General features: G+C 37.9%; 1 pseudogene; it reads left to right on the plus strand.

Moving 5' to 3' along the window:
• The first annotated feature begins 19,343 nt into the window (after positions 1 to 19,343).
• LOC102595904 (reticuline oxidase-like protein) lies at positions 19,344 to 20,235 on the plus strand (annotated as a pseudogene).
• The last annotated feature ends 1,279 nt before the right edge of the window (positions 20,236 to 21,514 follow it).

A 21,514-nucleotide genomic window follows, 5' to 3' on the forward strand; every position in this document is an offset into this window, starting at 1 on the left:
AAAGATTGTTAACTTGTTCAAACTAGTCATACTTGCTTTGAAAATTTTTGCTGATGGAAAATTGGAAACAAAGAGCTTCTATTTATGCTAGTTTTGGCTTGGGAAGCTTATTTATAATCTTCACTTGTTTTAAACATAAATTAATTTTAAAATTAATAAATATATTTAAAGTATTGCATGAGTGACTTATATGAGGAATTAATCTAATAGTTTTCAGTGGTCTAAATCTCAATCAAAGACAAGTTCTATCGCGATTTCTTCTTGTTATAACTTTCCTTTCTAGTAATTAACAATTAAGATTACATCCACTATCAATAATGCTATCATATATATAGTTTATTTGATAATAATAATAATAAGCACAAGATAATATAATCACCTTAACATGGGAGTAGCTAGGTTAATTTAACGCTTAGGCAAATGAATAAAAATAATTAATTCATACATTACTGAAATAATTTTATTTTTAGTATCAAACTTAAATAGAAAAAGAAAACATTAAAAAAATTATGTGGGGCGGGTTCATGCAGGGAGGGGTAGGGCAGGTTGAAAATGAAAAAAATTGTTATGCTGGGCGAATTAAAAATTTTGCGGGTTAAGCTAAATTCACCCCACCCCCGCTCCGCACCGCTCCATTGCCATCCCTAACAAGAACACTCTTATGCTCTTTATGAGTGCAGATTAATTATATCCTAATTTTTGTCAGTTTTTCAAGATAAATATACACATATACACATAATTTTTTTCTAAATTAATGGGTGCACGTACATCCTATTACCCCTACTAGTAAAGGTGGATCTGCCTCTGCCCCTAATCGATCACCCATCAGGCATCGAAAAACTCAATTTTACAAGAATAAGACTATTCTCTCTTCTTCTTTTTTTCCTCATAAATTAAAGTTAGTCAACTTACACTTTAAAATAGTTTTTTTTTTAAACCAATACGATAATGTTTTAAAGGTTATAATAATGTACTTTCAAGTTTATAATGCGACTTTATACAAATGTCCAAACTCATTCGACTTGATCCCTTTTATTAAGAGATCCCTTTTCATCTAAAAATTCACTTCAAATTTTACATTATTTTCATTGTAAATACTAATTTCTAGCAACGTCTTTTTAATTGAATAAGTAAAAAGAGGACTTCTAATTCTCCAGTTTCAATAGCATGATCATAAAGTATTTCAAAAAAAATAAAATTGATCGTGATCGTGAGAAAGTGGCAAAAAAAGGTACATCAACAAGAAAGCCGATAACAAGATATATTAGCGATCAATAATAATCTCATTCCCAATAACATATAGCTTTTTCCACATCACAAATTTTAGTAGGGTTCAAAGATTATTAATTTGTTAATTTATTTAAAACTTATAAAGTTGAAATTGAAGATGAAGTTATATTGATTATATATTTGTAAATGGGAAAATTCCCTCGAGGGACTATATGTCACGATCCAACCCCTCGGGCCGTGCGGGCACCTACTCTACCACCTAAGTAGGCGAACCCTCAATTTCCAAACGGTTTAAACATGCGGAAGATTAAGAAACTAAGGTAAAAACAATTCAAGGAGGTTTTCATAAATTAAAAGCTTTAGACAATTCGAGTTAAGACTTGTAAAATAATTAACACCCCTAGGGATCAGGTCTAAAAAGGTACAAGAGCTACTAAGAGTACAAGACATAACAATATGTAAATGACACAGCTCCCACCACATGGAAGAAAAGTAGAAGTTGTTGGAGATTGCCTTCGTCTTCACCTACGAAATATCACCGAACTTGCATCCAGACTATGCCCAAAAAGACTTAGCAAGAGTAGTATCAGTAAAAAACCACACGTACTGATAGGCATCATCGATCAACCCGATACCCACTGCATAATATAAGAAATCGACCAACAAAACATGCAATAAGACTATTCATTCCTCCACCTTTATAATTCCCTATCCTTACCATATCTGAATACTTAACTCCCAGTAGCACGCTTGACTCTAACCCCTTACTCATTCACTTCTTGATCGTAACTTAACCATTTTGTCTCTCAGAGAAGATTCCAAATATTCTACTACCAAACCGGCCAACCATTCATGATACACCCGTACACTTTCCACATCACCACGTAACCTCCGACTCCATAGTACTTCCTATCAAGCCTATTAATGGTTCACATACTAATCCCTTCCAGGGAAAAAACCCAAGTATTAACATTATCACCAACACCACCCCAATCCTCAACAATAATGCCCATGACCACATTCTAAATAACAAGATAGCACCGGGACCCATAGTTCTCCCTTGCCATACCGCAACCCGACCTGGGACTCTACCATTCACAAATTCATTACACAAATAGATATCTCCAATTAACTTACAACATCGCAACCCCGCATATAAGAACATAATGTACCGTCCAATAATTATTCTAGGAAGCATGTACAATTCCACATTATCAATCTCAAGTAATTACACATATATGACAAATCAATGGTCCTCTCATGGAACCCATACCCAAACTGTTAGTGTACCGGATCGTGGCATCCGATCCAATATGTATGTCGATACGTGACATCCGATCCCAGTTAGCGTGCCAGAGCGTAGCATTCGATCCAATGCCAAGTGTATGTCGGTACGTGACATTCGATCCCAGTTAGTGTGCCGAAATGTAACACCGATCCAATACAAGTTAGTGTGCCGGTACGTGACACCCGATCCCATGCATCACAATACAAATACAATCACATCCATAACGTACAATACTCACATATATATAGTCAAGTACTCAACTTCTTGGCATGCATTGTTCATAATCAATTCATGATGTTCGTTTCCAATCTTTTATCATTCTTTGCATACACGCATACATACAATATTGAAATAAACTGATATCAATCTCACAATTAGGAAAGCAACCCATCTCCTAGCCCTAGTTCATCGAATAAGACTTCTTCATACGGTATACGTCTGATTGAACAACTAGGGTACAAGTACGAACACATCGTTTCGCTGCACAAAAGCCTACACATGAATTCTATCGTCAAATTCAGTATATCCGCAGTGAATAACAGATTTATAACTACTCAATTAATAAACCTAGTCTACCTAGGCACCAAGCAGCTGCATGGAATTATAGCTCCAATTCTGATTTTCGGATGACAAGACGGTGCATTGGCCAAGAATTCTCAAGTTATCGATCTCCCGCACTAGAAATCTCTTCGTCATTCTTTCCCAAGCCTAGAGCAGCCTTTGGAGGGTTTCTGGGGTGATTCATGCATCTTTTAGGTGTTTTGGAAAAAATAAGAAAATCAGACTTCGCGTTATTTACATTCTGTCTTGCCCATTCCGCTTTGGTGGCAACTAATCCCACTAGAGCGCTACCGCCCTGGCGGCATCAATCCCGCTCTGGCGGCTGGGAGACTAAATTTTTCCCTGACATTTTTCCTTTCCTATGTAATGACGATTCGGATCATTACACTATATTATTGGTATGTGAAGATGAAGTTTGAAAATAAATTTAGTGTATTTTTTTTTTCAAATTTGTAATCCAATTTTAAGTTGGACTTGAAAATTTTATTGAGATAATTATATTTTAGTACAACTCATAAAGTTATTCTACATTATTTAGCTAATCTTTTCGATGATTATCTAAATTAGCCAAATTTCATGATTATTTTATCAAATTGGCTTGAATACTCCACCCAACAAACGTTGTATGCCACCTCATAATTGTTTTTTTTTTTTTTTTTAAATTAATGATGTGGATCTGTGATTAAACAAGAAAAATTAAAAGTTCAAAAGAGATCATTATCTAGTAAAATTGAAACTAAATATAATTTGACAAATTTGCTGCTTAATTAGCATTTAGCTATCAGATAATACATATTGAGATTTAGTCTTTTAAGTAAGGTAGAACTTTGAAAAAGGGAATAAGCGAATTATGGAATTGGAAATTATTGGATTTGGGTTTTTCTGAGAGTTGTGTTATGAGGCGGAGAAACTGTCTTCTCTCAAAATCAGTGTTCAGTTATTATTGAAGCTCGAAGTTTTTTTAAAATTGAATTTTCTCAAATAAGTTCGATTTCAAGTTGATATTGTTGAACACGATCGATTACGTATTGAGGAGCCTAATTATAAAATTTTGGGTGACTTCGGATAATTTTTGAGGTGTTTGTGAATGACTCTAATGATTTAATTCAAGAAAGAATACGAAATCACTTTTTTGTATACTAATATATCAGATGTATATGATGTATAAATGTCTTTTATAATTTTTTATATAATATTATATATTGGGTGTATTATATTATATATCAAATTTTAAAACATTTTCGTAAGAAAAGGAAAGAAAATTTAGTATATTATTGTATATCTGAACGTATAATATTATATATTGTGTTTTGAGCTAAAAATTTATAAGGTAAGTTTTGAGCTATAATTTTACAATGCAAGTATATTTAATAACTAAATACTAATTTTATAATAAAGTGAAAACTTATTTTTTTTTTTAAAAAGGAAGTAAATAATGCAAAGTTAATTGCATGCATAAAGTTAGTCCCGTGAAACCAATCTACAGCTAGACAAAATTAATTGGGATAAAAGTACTTGATCTATTTTACAAATTAAGGGTATGTTCGGTGATAAAAATATTTTCTAATTTTATCATGTTTGATTGATCAAAAATTTTGAAATATATTTTATGTATAAAAGTAAGTTCCATAAAAATGAGTAAAAGAGAAGTAGGAAAAAAACAAGTTGTATTCTACATTATTTGCGTCCTCCACGCTCTAACACACCTCATCTTTACCCCACTCTTTTAGTTCATGTTCCTGACTCCACGTCCTATACTATTTATCTAGATTATGTTCATTACTAATACTTTTAAAAATATATTTTTTTACCTATCAAACACTAAAAAATAAATAAATAAATTCAATTATTTTTCTAAAAATATTTCCATAAAAAATATTGCAATGTTTAATTAAGTTGCCTTCTTTCACCATTATTGCTTTAATCACATCGAGCATGACAGCAAAGTCATTACTTCGTATGAGAACACTAGTGGAAGGCGTATACACTAAGCCAATACATGTATGTCATGTGTTTAAATTTATAGTTCATTTTACTGAACCATAATTAACTAACATGTGTTTTACTTCATTAAATCATGTAATAATGGAAATTGGCTTAGTTTGGTGTATACATCCGGTGCGGGTAAGTTTTTTCCCTAGTGGAACTTGGAAGAAATTTAATACTCCTTCCGTACCAATTTATGTAAATGGTGGGCAAAATTTGGACCAACTCAAAACTCAATTATGAATTGTACTTTGAATTTTATTTTTAAAATTTATAGATTTCGAATTGAATATCGAATTTAGTACTGTGAATTGTTTTCATAGTACTACTGTGGAGTTCTTGTTCTGTTCTTGCTCATACAATTTCGAAAAAAGTTGTATCATTGTTTTTGCAAGAACTCTGATTTCTCTGATCCTTTACATACATCTTTCTTTACCCCAAATGATGCTTCTTTTATCCCAATCTTGAATTCTATCAAATCTAAGAATTGATCTCCATTGATGGGAGCTTAGAGCTTCATGCAATAGGAAGAAGAAGAGAAACTGAAGAACTGATACAATGTGAGCTGTGATCTCCATCTAGGATTTTTATATATAGCTAAACAAGTTTCCGGTAACTTCCGAAGCACATTTTTAAGAACTTTTTGGGTCATTTCAGTTGTGACCCTAGAACTTGAACCTAAATTTGGAATGGATGTGGAGATTTTCATGTGGTATTGTGGGTGTTAAAAAGGTGTTGTTGTAGGTTGTTCACTGGTTTGGCTGCATAATTACTACCCTATTTTCCATGCTCTTTGATTCCATTACATGCCTTCAAGGTGTTTGACAAAATGTCCAACTATGGAGAATTGATGAATCGATGCTTTAAAGGTTGAGTTATGAGATGTATGGAAATCCAGAGATGTGTTGATGACAAACTAAGCTTGTGTATATGTTCATTCCATACGTGAGATTGCATTAGAGCCTAATGGGAATTTCCTATATAAAGTGTTGCATCACCATGCCCGATCTGGGGGAAAAGAACCGAACAACCATGTGAGAGGTTTATATCTCACCACCTAGGATGCTTGGGGTGTGACCAACATCAACCATGTGAGGGGTTTATACCTTGCCACCAGGGTGTCCGGGTGTGAACGGCATCCCCCATCCTAAGTTGGGGTTATAGATTGGTTGGATCATGCATACACATATGATATCTACTATTAGTATAGAGTTACTTAAACATGTTTTGACTTCACTTTGATCATGCATCCTCATATTGTTATTCATAATGCCTATGAAACTATTTCTTGTATTTCGATTGTGTCCTTGTCTATTGTTGTGTTGCACCCCGCATACTTAGTACATTCCAAGTACTAACGCATATTTTGCCTACATGATGTCACCATGTAGGGACCGGAGCTACTCTTGATCCTTCTCTCCATTCACGTGGCTAGTACGACGCTTATCCGAGTTTGTTGGTGAGTCCTCAATGATTCGAGGGCTATGTTATGTTTCCTACTCCTATGTTTTGAGACTTTAGCTTGCAATTGTATTTTGACTATGAGGGGAGCCGGTAGAATGTCATGGCCCCGTCCTATCTATGTATGTAGAGGTGTGCGTTGGACAAGTATTTTGTAAATGAGCTTGACTCTTGTTCTATGATGTCATTTTGAAATGGTTTGCCCTTAGTCCCTATTTCCCGTTAATTAATGTTGAATGTACTTCCGCGACCGATGAAGTGTGATGACAAGTTTGAGAGGCTTGTTTGGGGTTCCTTCGGGTTCCTCATTCGCCATGTCACGTCTAGGCCCTAGGCTTGGGTCGTGACAAGCATCATGGGAAATGTCTAGCCGGTACTAGTGGGTGCTATGGGTATGGCAAAACTGATCATCAAGTGAGAAATTGTCCTACTCTTACGACTAGAGGAAGGGACATGAGGATGAACCCTTCGGTCTTCCATGGTTCAAAGGCGGATGAGGACCCGCAAGAGTTCATCGATGAGGTATGCAAAATCTTGACCATTATGGATGTTGGTGCTTGTGAGAAGGCGGAATTGGCGGCCTACCAACTCAAGGGGGTTGCTCAAATTTGGTTTGATCAATGGAAGGGTGAGAAAGGTAATGGCTATGTGGTGTTGTGGGAGGAGTTTAAACTTGCTTTCCTTAATAGGTTCTTCCCTCTTGAGCTTAGGGAGGCAAAGTTGGTGGAGTTCATGAACTTGAAGCAAGGAGCTATGAGTGTGAGGGAGTATGCCCTCAAATTTGTCCAACTCTCCAAGTATGCACCTCACTTGGTGGCCGACTCTAGGTCGAGGATGAACAAATTTGTGATGGGTGTATCCGACTTGGTTAGTGAGGAGTGTCGGTCCGCTATGCTCATTGGAGATATGGATTTGTCTCGGTTGATGACTTATGCCGAGCAAATGGAGGAGGAGAAATTGAGGAAGAAAAGGGGGCACGAGGCCAAGAGGGCCCGATTGGAGAATAGGTTCCCTAAGGGTGCTAGATTTCATCAAGGCCGAGGAAACCCTCATGTCAACCGGGGATTTGCTATCAATGTTCCTAGACCTCAAGGGGGAGGTGAAGTGAGTTCTATGGATGTATTCCCTAAGTGTGGGAGGAAGCATGGTGGTCCTTGCATGAAGGGTTCGGGTGCTTGCTTTGAATGTGGAGAAGTGGGTCATAAGAGGTTTGAGTGTCCCAAGATCCGCAACAAGGTCCGAAGTGCTAACACTACTCATTTGGGTAGAGGTGCTTCTCAAAGTGGTGCCCCAAGGAACAATTGATTTTATGCTTTGCATGGTAGACAAGGTGTTAATGAGACCCCGGATGTGGTGACCGGTATGTTGCAAATCTTTGATCTTGATGTTTATACTTTGATTGATCCGGGTGCCACCCTTTCCTTTGTTACCCCCTTAGTTGCTAGAAAATTTCATGTCGAGTCGGAATTGTTGCATGAGTCATATGAAGTATCTACTCCCATTGGTGTCTCTATTGTTGCTAGAAAAGTGTATAGAAATTGTCCGGTTTGCATATTGAATAAGTTGTTGCCTTGCGATCTTGTTGAGTTGAACATGGTGGATTTTGATGTTATTCTTGGGATGGATTGGTTGCATGCATATTATGCTTCTATTGATTGTAGGACTCGTAAAGTCAAGTTCCGATTTCCTAATGAACCCGTCCTTGAGTGGGAGAGCCGGGATGTTGTGGTGAAGGGGAAATTCATTTCTTGCATTAAAGCCCATAGGTTGATTTCCAAAGGGTGCTTGTACCATATTGTGAGAGTCAATGATGTGGAGTCTAAAGTCCCTCCTATTGAGTCTATTCCGGTTGTTAATGAGTTTCTAGATGTCTTCCCAGAAGACCTTCCCGGTGTCCCTCCCGAAAGGGAGATAGATCTTGGTATAGACCTCCTTCCCGATACTCAACCTATTTCTATCCCCCCTTACCGTATGGCCCCGGCGGAGTTGAAAGAGTTGAAAGAGCAATTAAAAGATTTGTTAGAGAAGGGGTTTATTAGACCTAGTCATTCTCCCTGGGGTGCTCCGGTTTTGTTTGTGAAGAAGAAAGATGGGTCTCTTAGAATGTGTATTGATTATCGACAACTTAATAGGGTCACCGTCAAGAATAGGTATCCTCTTCCAAGGATTGACGATTTATTTGACCAATTGCATGGGGCTAGTCACTTCTCTAAGATTGATCTTCGGTCAGGGTATCATCAAGTGAAGGTGAGGGAGTGTGATATTCCCAAAACGGCCTTTCGTACTAGGTATGGGCACTATGAGTTTGTGGTGATGTCTTTCGGGTTGACTAATGCTCCGGCTCTCTTTATGGATTTGATGAATAGGGTTTTCAAACCCTACCTTGATTCTTTTGTGGTGGTGTTTATAGATGACATCTTGATCTATTCTCGGGGTGAGGAAGAGCACAAGGGTCACTTGAGGGTTGTACTCCAAAGATTGAGGGAAGAGAAGTTGTACGCTAAATATGAAAAGTGTGAGTTTTGGCTGAAGGAAGTTGCTTTCCTAGGCCATGTGGTGTCGGGGGATGGTATTAAGGTGGATCCTAAGAAGACCGATGTTATTAGGAATTGGCCTAGACCTTTGACCCCGTCGGATATAAGGAGTTTCTTGGGTTTAGCGGGTTATTATAGGAGATTTGTGGAAGGGTTTTCTTCTCTTGCTTCTCCTATGACTAAGTTGACTCAAAAGAAGGCTAAATTTGTGTGGTCGGATGAGTGTGAGGAAAGCTTCCAAACTTTGAAAGAAAGGCTTGTGTCCGCTCCTATTTTGTCACTTCCGGATGGGTTAGAAGGTTTTGTTGTTTATTGTGATGCTTCCCGTATTGGTTTGGGTTGTGTGTTGATGCAAAGTGGTAAGGTTATAGCCTATGCTTCTAGGCAACTTAAGGTTCATGAAAAAAATTACCCAACCCATGATCTTGAATTGGCCGCCGTGGTTTTTGCTTTAAAGATTTGGCGTCATTATTTGTATGGGGTGCATGTTGATATCTTCACCGACCATAAGAATCTCCAATATGTGTTCACGCAAAAAGATCTTAACTTGAGACAAAGGAGGTGGTTAGAATTCCTTAAGGATTATGATATGAGTGTTCACTATCATCCGGGGAAAGCTAATGTGGTGGCGGATGCATTGAGTAGAGTGTCCATGGGTAGCTTGGCTCATGTGGAGGAAGGTAGTAAAGAGTTGGCTAAGGAGGTCCATCGGTTGGCCAAATTGGGAGTTAGGTTAGAAGGGGTGGATAGTGGAGGAGTAGTTGTTGTTGATGGTTCAAGGTCTTCCTTGGTTGATGAGGTGATAGTCAAGCAAGATCTTGATCCTTCTTTGGTAGAATTAAAGGCTTCGGTGAGTAGTGGTAAGGTGGAGGTTTTCTCCCAAGGGGGAGATGGTGCCCTTAGGTACCAAGGTAGATTATGTGTTCCTTGTGTGGATGGTGTGAGGGAAAGAATCCTTGATGAGGCTCATAATTCTTTTTATTCTATTCATCCGGGGTCAACAAAGATGTATAGAGACTTGAGGGATGTGTATTGGTGGGGCGGTATGAAGAAGGACATTGCAAAATTTGTTTCGGGTTGCCATAGTTGTCAACAAGTCAAGGCCGAACATCAAAGGCCGGGTGGCCTAACTCAAGACATTGAGATACCTACTTGGAAGTGGGAAGAAATCAACATGGATTTTGTAGTGGGCTTACCCAAGGCTAGAAGAGGCTTTGATTCGGTTTGGGTGGTGGTTGATCGGATGACAAAGTCGGCTCATTTCCTACCGGTTAAAACTACTTACGGGGCTGAAGAGTATGCCAAGTTGTACATTCATGAATTGGTAAGGTTGCATGGGATTCCTTTGTCTATCATCTCGGATCGTGGTGCCCAATTCACTTCTCACTTTTGGAAGTCATTCCAAAGGGGTCTTGGTACAAAGGTAAAGCTTAGCACGGCCTTCCACCCTCAAACGGATGGCCAAGCCGAAAGAACAATTCAAACCTTGGAGGATATGCTTAGAGCTTGTGTATTGGAGTTGAAAGGTAGTTGGGATGATCATCTTCCTTTGATTGAATTTGCATACAACAATAGTTATCATTCTAGTATCGGTATGGCTCCTTTTGAGGCACTTTATGGTAGACGGTGTAGGTCACCGGTTGGGTGGTTTGAAGTTGGAGAGGTGGCCTTGTTGGGTCCGGATCTGGTCATGGATGCTCTTGAGAAGGTAAGGATGATTAGGGAGAGGTTGAAAACAGCCCAAAGTCGTCAAAAGTCTTATGCCGATGTGAGGAGACGGGATCTTGAATTCAAAGTGGGTGATTGGGTTTATTTGAAAGTTTCTCCAATGAAAGGTGTGGTTCGTTTTGGTAAGAAGGGGAAATTAAGTCCTAGGTATGTCGGTCCTTATGAGATAATAAGAAGGGTTGGTAAAGTAGCCTATGAGTTGGGGTTGCCCAAGGAGATGGAATTAGTTCATCCGGTATTCCATGTATCGATGTTGAGGAAATGTGTTGGTGATCCTAACGCTATTGTACCTCTTGAGGTTGTGGGTGTTGTAGAAGATAATTTGACGTATGAAGAAGTCCCGGTTCAGATCTTAGATAGACAAGTTAAAAGGTTGAGGAACAAAGAAGTGGCGTCCGTTAAGGTGCTTTGGAGAAATCAACAAGTGGAGAGTGCTACTTGGGAGGCCGAAGCGGACATGCAAAGACGTTATCCTTATCTATTCAACTCCACTCAAGCCTAAGGTATTAAATCAAGTCCTTTGTACTCCATTGAGTCTTACATTTCAGCCCCGAATCATTAATGTGCATATATGTTTAAATTGATGAGTTATGGATGCTTTACACTAAGTTTTGAAATCTTGAAGTGATGTTTAAATAAAAATTTTGCATTCATGTTGGGGCTGATATGTTCTTACTAAGTCTTGCCTTGTACGTCTCTTCCACATTCGGGGACGAATGTTCCCAAGGGGGAGATATTGAAATGACCCAAAAAGTTCTTAAAAATGTGCTTCGGAAGTTACCGGAAACTTGTTTAGCTATATATAAAAATCTGATTCGTTTTTCGAAAATCCGACTTCATATTCTTGTTTAAGATGTATGGAAATCCAGAGATGTGTTAATAACAAACTAAGCTTGTGTATATGTTCATTCCATACGTGAGATTGCATTATAGCCTAATGGAATTTCCTATATAAAGTGTTACATGACCATGCCCGGTCCGAGGGAAAAGAACCGGACAACCATGTGAGAGGTTTATATCTCACCACCTAGGATGCTTGGTATGTGACCAACATTAATCATGTGAGAGGTTTATATCTCACCACCTAGGATGCTTGGGGTGTGACCAACATCAACCATGTGAGGGGTTTATACCTTGCCACCAGGGTGTCCGGGTGTGAACGGCATCCCCCATCCTAAGTTGGGGTTATAGATTGGTTGGATCATGCATACACATATGATATCTACTATTAGTATAGAGTTACTTAAACATGTTTTGACTTCACTTTGATCATGCATCCTCATATTGTTATTCATAATGCCTATGAAACTATTTCTTGTATTTCGATTGTGTCCTTGTCTATTGTTGTGTTGCACCCCGCATACTTAGTACATTCCAAGTACTAACGCATATTTTGCCTACATGATGTCACCATGTAGGGACCGGAGCTACTCTTGATCCTTCTCTCCATTCACGTGGCTAGTACGACGCTTATCCGAGTTTGTTGGTGAGTCCTCAATGATTCGAGGGCTATGTTATGTTTCCTACTCCTATGTTTTGAGACTTTAGCTTGCAATTGTATTTTGACTATGAGGGGAGCCGGTAGAATGTCATGGCCCCGTCCTATCTATGTATGTAGAGGTGTGCGTTGGACAAGTATTTTGTAAATGAGCTTGACTCTTGTTCTATGATGTCATTTTGAAATGGTTTGCCCTTAGTCCCTATTTCCCGTTAATTAATGTTGAATGTACTTCCGCGACCGATGAAGTGTGATGACAAGTTTGAGAGGCTTGTTTGGGGTTCCTGCGGGTTCCTCATTCGCCATGTCACGTCTAGGCCCTATTTTGGGAATGTTTTAGAGATGAAAATTGAACTAATGGTATATAGGAAATAACATATGCCCTTTGGAAAAAATGGTCCAATACTTAGAAAAAAAAATGAGGCGGGTGAACAGTAAAAACGCTCACTGGAAATTGCCTTTCCTGCCGGACAGATTTTACGAAAATGGGATAACTTCTTCGTCCGAACTCCGATGAGGTAAAACGAAGTGCGTTAGGTAGCTAACTCAAAGGGCTTTCCATGGATATGTTATTGGCCACCCAATAATTTGTGTGCTAGGAGATATGACCCTCCAAAGTAGACCCTCGAAAAAGGCTTCACTTGGAAATTTCGGATTTTGATACGGTTGCTCTAAAATTTGGGTTAGACCCATTTCCCATTCAATTTCGACCCCCTAAACAAGAATATGAAGTCGGATTTTCGAAAAACGAAACTGATTTTTTATATATAGCTAAACAAGTTTCCGGTAACTTCTTAAGCACATTTTTAAGAACTTATTGGGTCATTTCATTAACTTTACCTATGTTCTGGAAATCTGTTATTTTTGAAAATTGAAAACATTGTGGTGCATATGTACATTAATTTCACCCTTTTTGAATGGTTGAAAAATGTTTATATATTTTGCTTTTATCGATATTTTGTACCCAACCATGGATCTTAGATTATAATTTTGGTAATGAAATATAACTTCTTCGCATGATCTTCTTATGTGTATTTTATGTTATAAAAATATTGCAATGGCTAAATTAATAATATATGTGGAACCAATAGTATATATGTTGGGATAGCCTAATATTAATCGTTGCAATATGTATATATTAATTGTTGCAAAAAGTAAAGAATTATTGCATTACCCCGTAATAACTGTAGCAATAGACATTGAGCAACAATTATAATAGCTTAAAATTGATGCATTACCATATAACAACCGTTGCAATAGAATGAAATGGTTGTAAAAATAATTGTAGCAACAACCTACAAAGAACTATCGCATAAAACTCTATTGAGACGGTAAATAACTGTACCAATAGGGTGTTAACTGTCGGCAATGGATTGTAAATAAATGTGGCATAAAGCTCAATTCCGACGGTTCAATACCGTACCAATAGAACTTTAACCGTTGGTAATTTATTAATGTACAAACCGTCGCAATAGTGCCATCTACTGCTACAATTTGATTAACCGTCCCAATAGAACTAATGCAACGCCAGCTGTTGTAGCGGTTGGGTAAACCGTGGCGTTAGAGCTATAGCGACGGTAGAGAAGCCTATTGCAACGGTAAGGTAACCGTGACAGTAGATCATATTTCTAGTAGTAGAGAATAATTACCTTTTCGGTCAATATCACCAACCCTGTATCAACGAGCTTACCATATAACCGGAGTAATTAGAGGTTCGTTCTAAAGCTCAAGTAAGGGAGGAACACTACAGTTAAATATTAACATCCATATATTAATAAGTTAATACTAAAATCGATTACCATTATACTATTAAATCGAGCCTTTAGCAAGACAATCTACAAATCTTCATAAATGGAATAACCGAATTATGAGCAGTTTAGCATTAGAAACCACCAATATTAATCGATTTACCAAATGATCCAACTACCAACAAAATCATAGGAGATCAAATCTTTGTCGATTTTATCCTTTACGAGAAACTCTTATCAGTATTAGCATTTATTCTCAACGATCATAAAGTATAGTATATCCCGGCATGTAACACAATTTTGAAGTTCTGGGCAGCGTGATAAACCAATCTAAAATCACATAACTAAAATGTACGACTATTCAAACGATCAGAAACTCACAATGAATCATAAAACAAAAAAAAATGAAATCCACCTAGAATACACATGTATGAACATCATGGTTTCTTCATGTATAAATTTAACATATATAATAGAAAATTCTAAAAAGAGGAACTAACCCGGACGGATCTATTAAGATCCGTCTTCAACAAGCCAGGATTTTAAGATTTGGTTCGAGCAAATGCTGTCCAAGGTGTTCCATCTCGCCGGAGCACGCTGGTTCGAGCAACGTCGTTGTTGTCGCCTTCGTTTCCGGAGCTTCTCTTCGCGATGGCTTCACCAGTCGCTGGCCGGAGTTGTTTGCTGCTGGAGTTTGCCAGACCTGTTCGGTGCTTGCTGTTGCTGTTGGTTGTCGGAGCTGCTGCTTCTCCTTGTCGGTGACCTGTTGTCCGGTGGAGTTGTTGTCACCGGCTGGAACTGCTGGTGGCTGTCCTCGCCGGTTGGAGCTGCTGCTCGCTGGTTGTGGCTGCTACTGGTGCTGCTGGTCGCCGGACGGAGCTGCTGGTCTGAGCAGTTGTTGTTGCTGCTAGCTGAGAGAGGAGAGAACGGAGAAGAGGCGAGGGGAGAGATGGAGACCAGCGGCTGCCTCTTGGTGGTGGCGATTTTCGCCGGAGACGGATGGGAAGGAGAGAGAGAGAGAGGCGACTGCTAGAGAGGGAGAGAGGAAAGAAAAATCATTATGTTAGGGTTGGTGTTTTTGATAATTAGAATAGGAAAAAAATAATTGATTTAATCTCATCCGTTAAAAGAAATTAGATGAGCGGCTAGTATTGATTTAGGGTTTAACTTAAATGATGGACGGTTAGGATTAAAAGCTGAAAATTAAAATCAGATTGAATTGAAGAATTGGAATGGCTAGAATTGAAATGCATATGACTAGAATTGAAATGAAAAGGTGGTTGTAATTGAAATAAAATTGAGGTGGCTAAAATTGAAAGAAATTAGAAAATAATAGGCTACAATTTAAACAATTTCGAGGAAAATTAAGAAAAATGCTATTCAATTAATAAAAAATACTACACATATTAAAATATCTTCATATAATTGAACACATCTAAGATTTTAAAATATTTAAATAAAGTAATTATTTCGAGTTTAACTATCGATAAGTATAATAATAAAATAATTTAATATTTCTTACAAATCAAGCATACTGAATGTATAATTTTTAGATAAAATTGACTAAAATTTTAAACTTGAAATATATTTGAAAATAAGTATTTAATCGAATAGCATTTCCGAAATTGGTTATAGGTCGGTCAAAATTGGGTGTAAATCTTTGTCGATTTTATCCTTTACGAGAAACTCTTATCAGTATTAGCATTTATTCTCAACGATCATAAAGTATAGTATATCCCGGCATGTAACACAATTTTGAAGTTCTGGGCAGCGTGATAAACCAATCTAAAATCACATAACTAAAATGTACGACTATTCAAACGATCAGAAACTCACAATGAATCATAAAACAAAAAAAAATGAAATCCACCTAGAATACACATGTATGAACATCATGGTTTCTTCATGTATAAATTTAACATATATAATAGAAAATTCTAAAAAGAGGAACTAACCCGGACGGATCTATTAAGATCCGTCTTCAACAAGCCAGGATTTTAAGATTTGGTTCGAGCAAATGCTGTCCAAGGTGTTCCATCTCGCCGGAGCACGCTGGTTCGAGCAACGTCGTTGTTGTCGCCTTCGTTTCCGGAGCTTCTCTTCGCGATGGCTTCACCAGTCGCTGGCCGGAGTTGTTTGCTGCTGGAGTTTGCCAGACCTGTTCGGTGCTTGCTGTTGCTGTTGGTTGTCGGAGCTGCTGCTTCTCCTTGTCGGTGACCTGTTGTCCGGTGGAGTTGTTGTCACCGGCTGGAACTGCTGGTGGCTGTCCTCGCCGGTTGGAGCTGCTGCTCGCTGGTTGTGGCTGCTACTGGTGCTGCTGGTCGCCGGACGGAGCTGCTGGTCTGAGCAGTTGTTGTTGCTGCTAGCTGAGAGAGGAGAGAACGGAGAAGAGGCGAGGGGAGAGATGGAGACCAGCGGCTGCCTCTTGGTGGTGGCGATTTTCGCCGGAGACGGATGGGAAGGAGAGAGAGAGAGAGGCGACTGCTAGAGAGGGAGAGAGGAAAGAAAAATCATTATGTTAGGGTTGGTGTTTTTGATAATTAGAATAGGAAAAAAATAATTGATTTAATCTCATCCGTTAAAAGAAATTAGATGAGCGGCTAGTATTGATTTAGGGTTTAACTTAAATGATGGACGGTTAGGATTAAAAGCTGAAAATTAAAATCAGATTGAATTGAAGAATTGGAATGGCTAGAATTGAAATGCATATGACTAGAATTGAAATGAAAAGGTGGTTGTAATTGAAATAAAATTGAGGTGGCTAAAATTGAAAGAAATTAGAAAATAATAGGCTACAATTTAAACAATTTCGAGGAAAATTAAGAAAAATGCTATTCAATTAATAAAAAATACTACACATATTAAAATATCTTCATATAATTGAACACATCTAAGATTTTAAAATATTTAAATAAAGTAATTATTTCGAGTTTAACTATCGATAAGTATAATAATAAAATAATTTAATATTTCTTACAAATCAAGCATACTGAATGTATAATTTTTAGATAAAATTGACTAAAATTTTAAACTTGAAATATATTTGAAAATAAGTATTTAATCGAATAGCATTTCCGAAATTGGTTATAGGTCGGTCAAAATTGGGTGTCAACATTGGATTTAGAAGGAAAAACAGAATTGGAAAAACAACTCTCTGATTCAGAAATGCGGGTCCCTTTCCTGAGACAGTTTGAGCATAGAAGGTAAAGTCCATTATGCATATTACCAATCTCCAGAGGCCTCTTCATTGAAGGGGCCTGCAATAGACAAGCAATGTTAGAAAACAAAACGACACCTTTAATGTGTGAAGTTAAAGAACTAATGGCTATAAGATTGAATTTGAAAGATGGCACTGGTAAGACCTTATATAGAGTGATCTTAGATGATAATACCACATTGCCTACTTTTGTCACCTTCACATTGTAACCATTTGGTAGTTTCACTAGTAAATGGTAAGGTAATTGTAGGATATTAGTGAGGTGTTGTCTATTGAAAGTCATATGATGAGATGCTCCTGAGTCTAGGATCCATAAGTCAGCCTTTTCTTTGAAACATCCACAAGACAGTTTATCAAAATTCACAGAAGATGAGCAAGCAATAGTACCTGCAAAGTTTGCAGCTCCACTAGTTTGAGTGTCACTGCGTGGATCAGAATTATTGAAGTGTTGCAGCATGTTCATCAGTTGATCATATTGTTCCTTGGACAGTTGTGTTCCCTGATGATTCTCATATGGTGGTTCCTCACTCTTGATAAGATTCATATCAGAATGTGTATTTGCAGCTATTCATTTCCCCTTGTTAAACCTGTTGTTGTAGCCATTAATTGTGTTCTTTTGATTGTTTGTAGGTGGATTGTATCCATAGTTCCTCTGGTTGTATGAATTGTTCTGTGAGATCTGACCTTGTCCTTGATTTGGCTGAGAAGGGTATCCATGTAGTCTGTAACACTTGTCTTTTATGTGTCCCGATCTCTTACAGTACTCACAAAAGAGTCTAGACCTACTAGAGCTGGCTTCATTAGTGTTGGTGTTGGATGTGTAGTTCGTTTTGAAGGTCTTAGTGCCTGAAGTACTTACAGCTACAGAAGCAGATTCAACAAACATCTGGTTGTGGTCTGATTTCCCTTTGTTTTTCTTCCTGCACAAGAAATGCAAATGCTTGTCCCATGGAGGGTAGATGAGTCATCATGAGAATGCTTCCTCTCATTATTGTGTAAACCTCGTTTAGCCCCATGAGAAATTGGATCAAGCGCCTGTCCTGTTCAGCCTTATACATGATATCTTTGGCACCACATGTGCATCGACAGTTGCATATGTGATTAGCTGCTAAGGTACTGAGTTCTTCCCACAATTTCTTCATTCTGGTGTAGTAACCAGTAATGTCCAAGGCACCTTGACTTAAATCATTTATCTCTTTCTGAATTTGATGCAATTTCGCTCCATTGGTTAGATCATATCGGTCCTGCAGTTCTTTCCAAAGTTCCTCCGAGTTGGCGACATATTCAACACTGTCTGCGATTTCCTTTGAAAGGGAATTCAAAATTCATGAGGTGACCATATTGTCACATCTTTGCCACTGACGAACCGTCGTAGATGGAGTATCAGGTTTTGGGTATTCACCAGTAACGAAACCCAATTTATTTTTCACAGAAAGTGATCTCAAAACACTTCTCTTCCATGAGCAATAACCAGTACCATCAAAGGGAGTGGGGGCTAAAGTGAAACTAGGGCTATCAGACGGGTGAATATAGAGAGGATTACCTGTATCGATCATCGTTACAGCAACAGAGCTCGTGGTTGGAGGATCAACAACCATTGTCGAGCTAATTTGATACTTGAAGATGAAGGTGTGTAGCTGGTGAGAAAATTACAGAGGAAAATGCCTTCAATTTTGGAAGTAGATCTAGATGAAGATCGATCGAAGTAGAGAATGAAAATGGAAAAAAAACTTAATAATGCGGAAGTGAAAGAACAGAATCAATATGCTTTGATACCATATCAAATCTAAGAATTGATCTCTATTGATGGGAGCTTAAATCTTCTTGCAATGAGAAGAAGAAGAGAAACTGAAGAACTGATACAATGTGAGCTGTGATTTCTGAGAATCAAAACTGAAACTGCATTCAATGATAGAAGTATGTATATATACAATTATGAAATATCTATTTAGCTAACTAACTAATTTGATAGCTAATTAATCTAGCTAATAGTAATCAGTAACTAACTCTATCAGTAACTAACTATGACTCAACATTACAAGATAAATATCTTGGCTCAACAAATTCAACAACGCAAAATCTTATGTGTTTGATGTCATCAGTTCCTAAACTTGAGCTGATTTTCATTCCAATGAAAGAATCCCATGTCCAAGCATCTGTAATTTGTGCAAAACAACTCTATCTTCAACTCAGAGTTAGGAGTGGAGGGCATGACTATGAGAGGCTCTCGTACATTTCTGTAATGGGGTTGTCTCATTTTGTACTCATTGATCTCTCTAAGGTTAGACAGGTACACGTGGACATAGAAGAGAATTCAGTTAGGGCTCAGGCTAGTGCTATTGTTGGTGAGGTGTGTTATAAGATTTCGAAGAAAAATAGGACTCTTGGATTCCCTGCTGGACTCTGTACGAGTTTGGGAATTGGTGGTCATATTACTGGCGCTGCTTATGGTTCCATGATGAGGAAATTCGGGCTTGGAGCTGACAATGTGATCGATGCAAACGGAACGATACTTGATAGACAATCAATGGGGGAAGACTTGTTTTAGGCTATTCGTGGAGGTGGAGGAGCTAGTTTCGGAATCATATATACTTTCTTGGAAGATGAAATTAGTCACTTTTCCATCGACTGTTACTGTCTTCACTGTCCCGAAAACACTGGAAGACGGAGCAACAAAGATATTGTACAAGTAGCAACAAGTTGCTGACAAGATTGGCGATCGTCTCTTCATGAGAGTAGTCATAAATGTGGTGAACAAAAAAGAGATAAAAGCGGGAAAAACTATTCAAACATCTTACAACTCATTGTTCCTTGGAATGCACTGAGAATTTTGGACTACACTATTACAAATGGGAAGAAATCACCTACTATTTTTCATCTCCGCTGCAATTTGGACCTTACCTCATGGTTCTCAACCCACCTCATTGACCACTAAGTCACAACCTTGAGTGCTCAAACTCCATATCTATATTAAGAAATTCACTAAAATATAAAATATGTACAAAAATTAAGTTCGAAATTCCCTGTATTGTGATTGACATGAAAATATTGAACAAAAATGAGTTGGATAGAGTCAATTCTATACATTGCAAGGTACCTCACAAACGCGCCTCCAGAAGTACTCCTCCGGGGGGAAATCACTATTCAAGAATTACTTCAAAACGAAATCAGACTTTGTAAAAAAGTCAATACCAATAACAGGACTTAAAAGGCCTATGGAAAAGGCTCTTAAAAGAAGACTCACCATTGATATATGGAATCCTTATGGAGGAATGATGGCTAAAATATCGGAATCAGAAGCCCCTTTCCCACACAGAAAATGGATCATTTTCATGATACAATATGTAACTACCTGGAATCAACCTGATCAAGAATTGGCGACACGACATTTAGATTGGATCAAGAAACTCCACAAGTACATGACTAAATATGCATCTATGTTGTCAAGAAAAGCCTATGTGAATTACATAGATCTTGATTTAGGAATAAACAAGAAAGTGAATAGTAATTCGAGCTTTTCACATGCCAGTATGTGGGGAACATGTATTTCAAGAACAATTTTAACAGATAGGTGCAAATAAAGACTATAATATAAGTGGTGTAATGTATGATTTAATCAAAGATCGTATACTGCACCTCGATTGCCTGTCATTAATCCTGACATTTGTGCCATTGGAAATGTCCTAAATAAAAGTCAACAATTGTCGTTGAAACAACCAGTGACACCGAATGAAGTACTCAAAGCACTAAAAGGAATTGAAGATCTTAAAGCTCCAGGAGGAGATGGTTTTAATGCATGTTTTTTCAAAAAAGCTTGGCAAGTTGTTGGAAAGGACGTCATTGAGGCTGTTATCCAATTTTTTGAAACAGGTTGCCTTTACAAGCCGATAAATTGTACATCTGTTACTCTAATCCCAAAAGTCAAGAACCCTTCCTCAGTTAGAGAATTCAGGCCAATATCTTGTTGCTCAGTTATTTATAAGCTTGTTTCAAAGATACTCACTAGTCGGCTACAATCAGTGATGGATTCTCTTGTTGACAAGAGTCAGTACTCTGCTTTTGTTCCTGGAAGATTGATTAGGGACAATATTATCTTAAGTCATGAACTGGTTAAGGGCTATGGAAGAAAGGGGTTCTCTCCTAGATGTATGCTTAAAGTAGATATGCAAAAAGCCTATGATTCACTAGAAGGGATAATTTGTCAAGCAAGTAATGACACATCTGAATTTTTCCTACAAAATTTATACACGGGATAATGGAGTA

This window comes from Solanum tuberosum, unplaced genomic scaffold (genome assembly GCF_000226075.1).
Source record: "Solanum tuberosum cultivar DM 1-3 516 R44 unplaced genomic scaffold, SolTub_3.0 scf00141, whole genome shotgun sequence".
Classification (NCBI taxonomy): domain Eukaryota; kingdom Viridiplantae; phylum Streptophyta; class Magnoliopsida; order Solanales; family Solanaceae; genus Solanum; species Solanum tuberosum.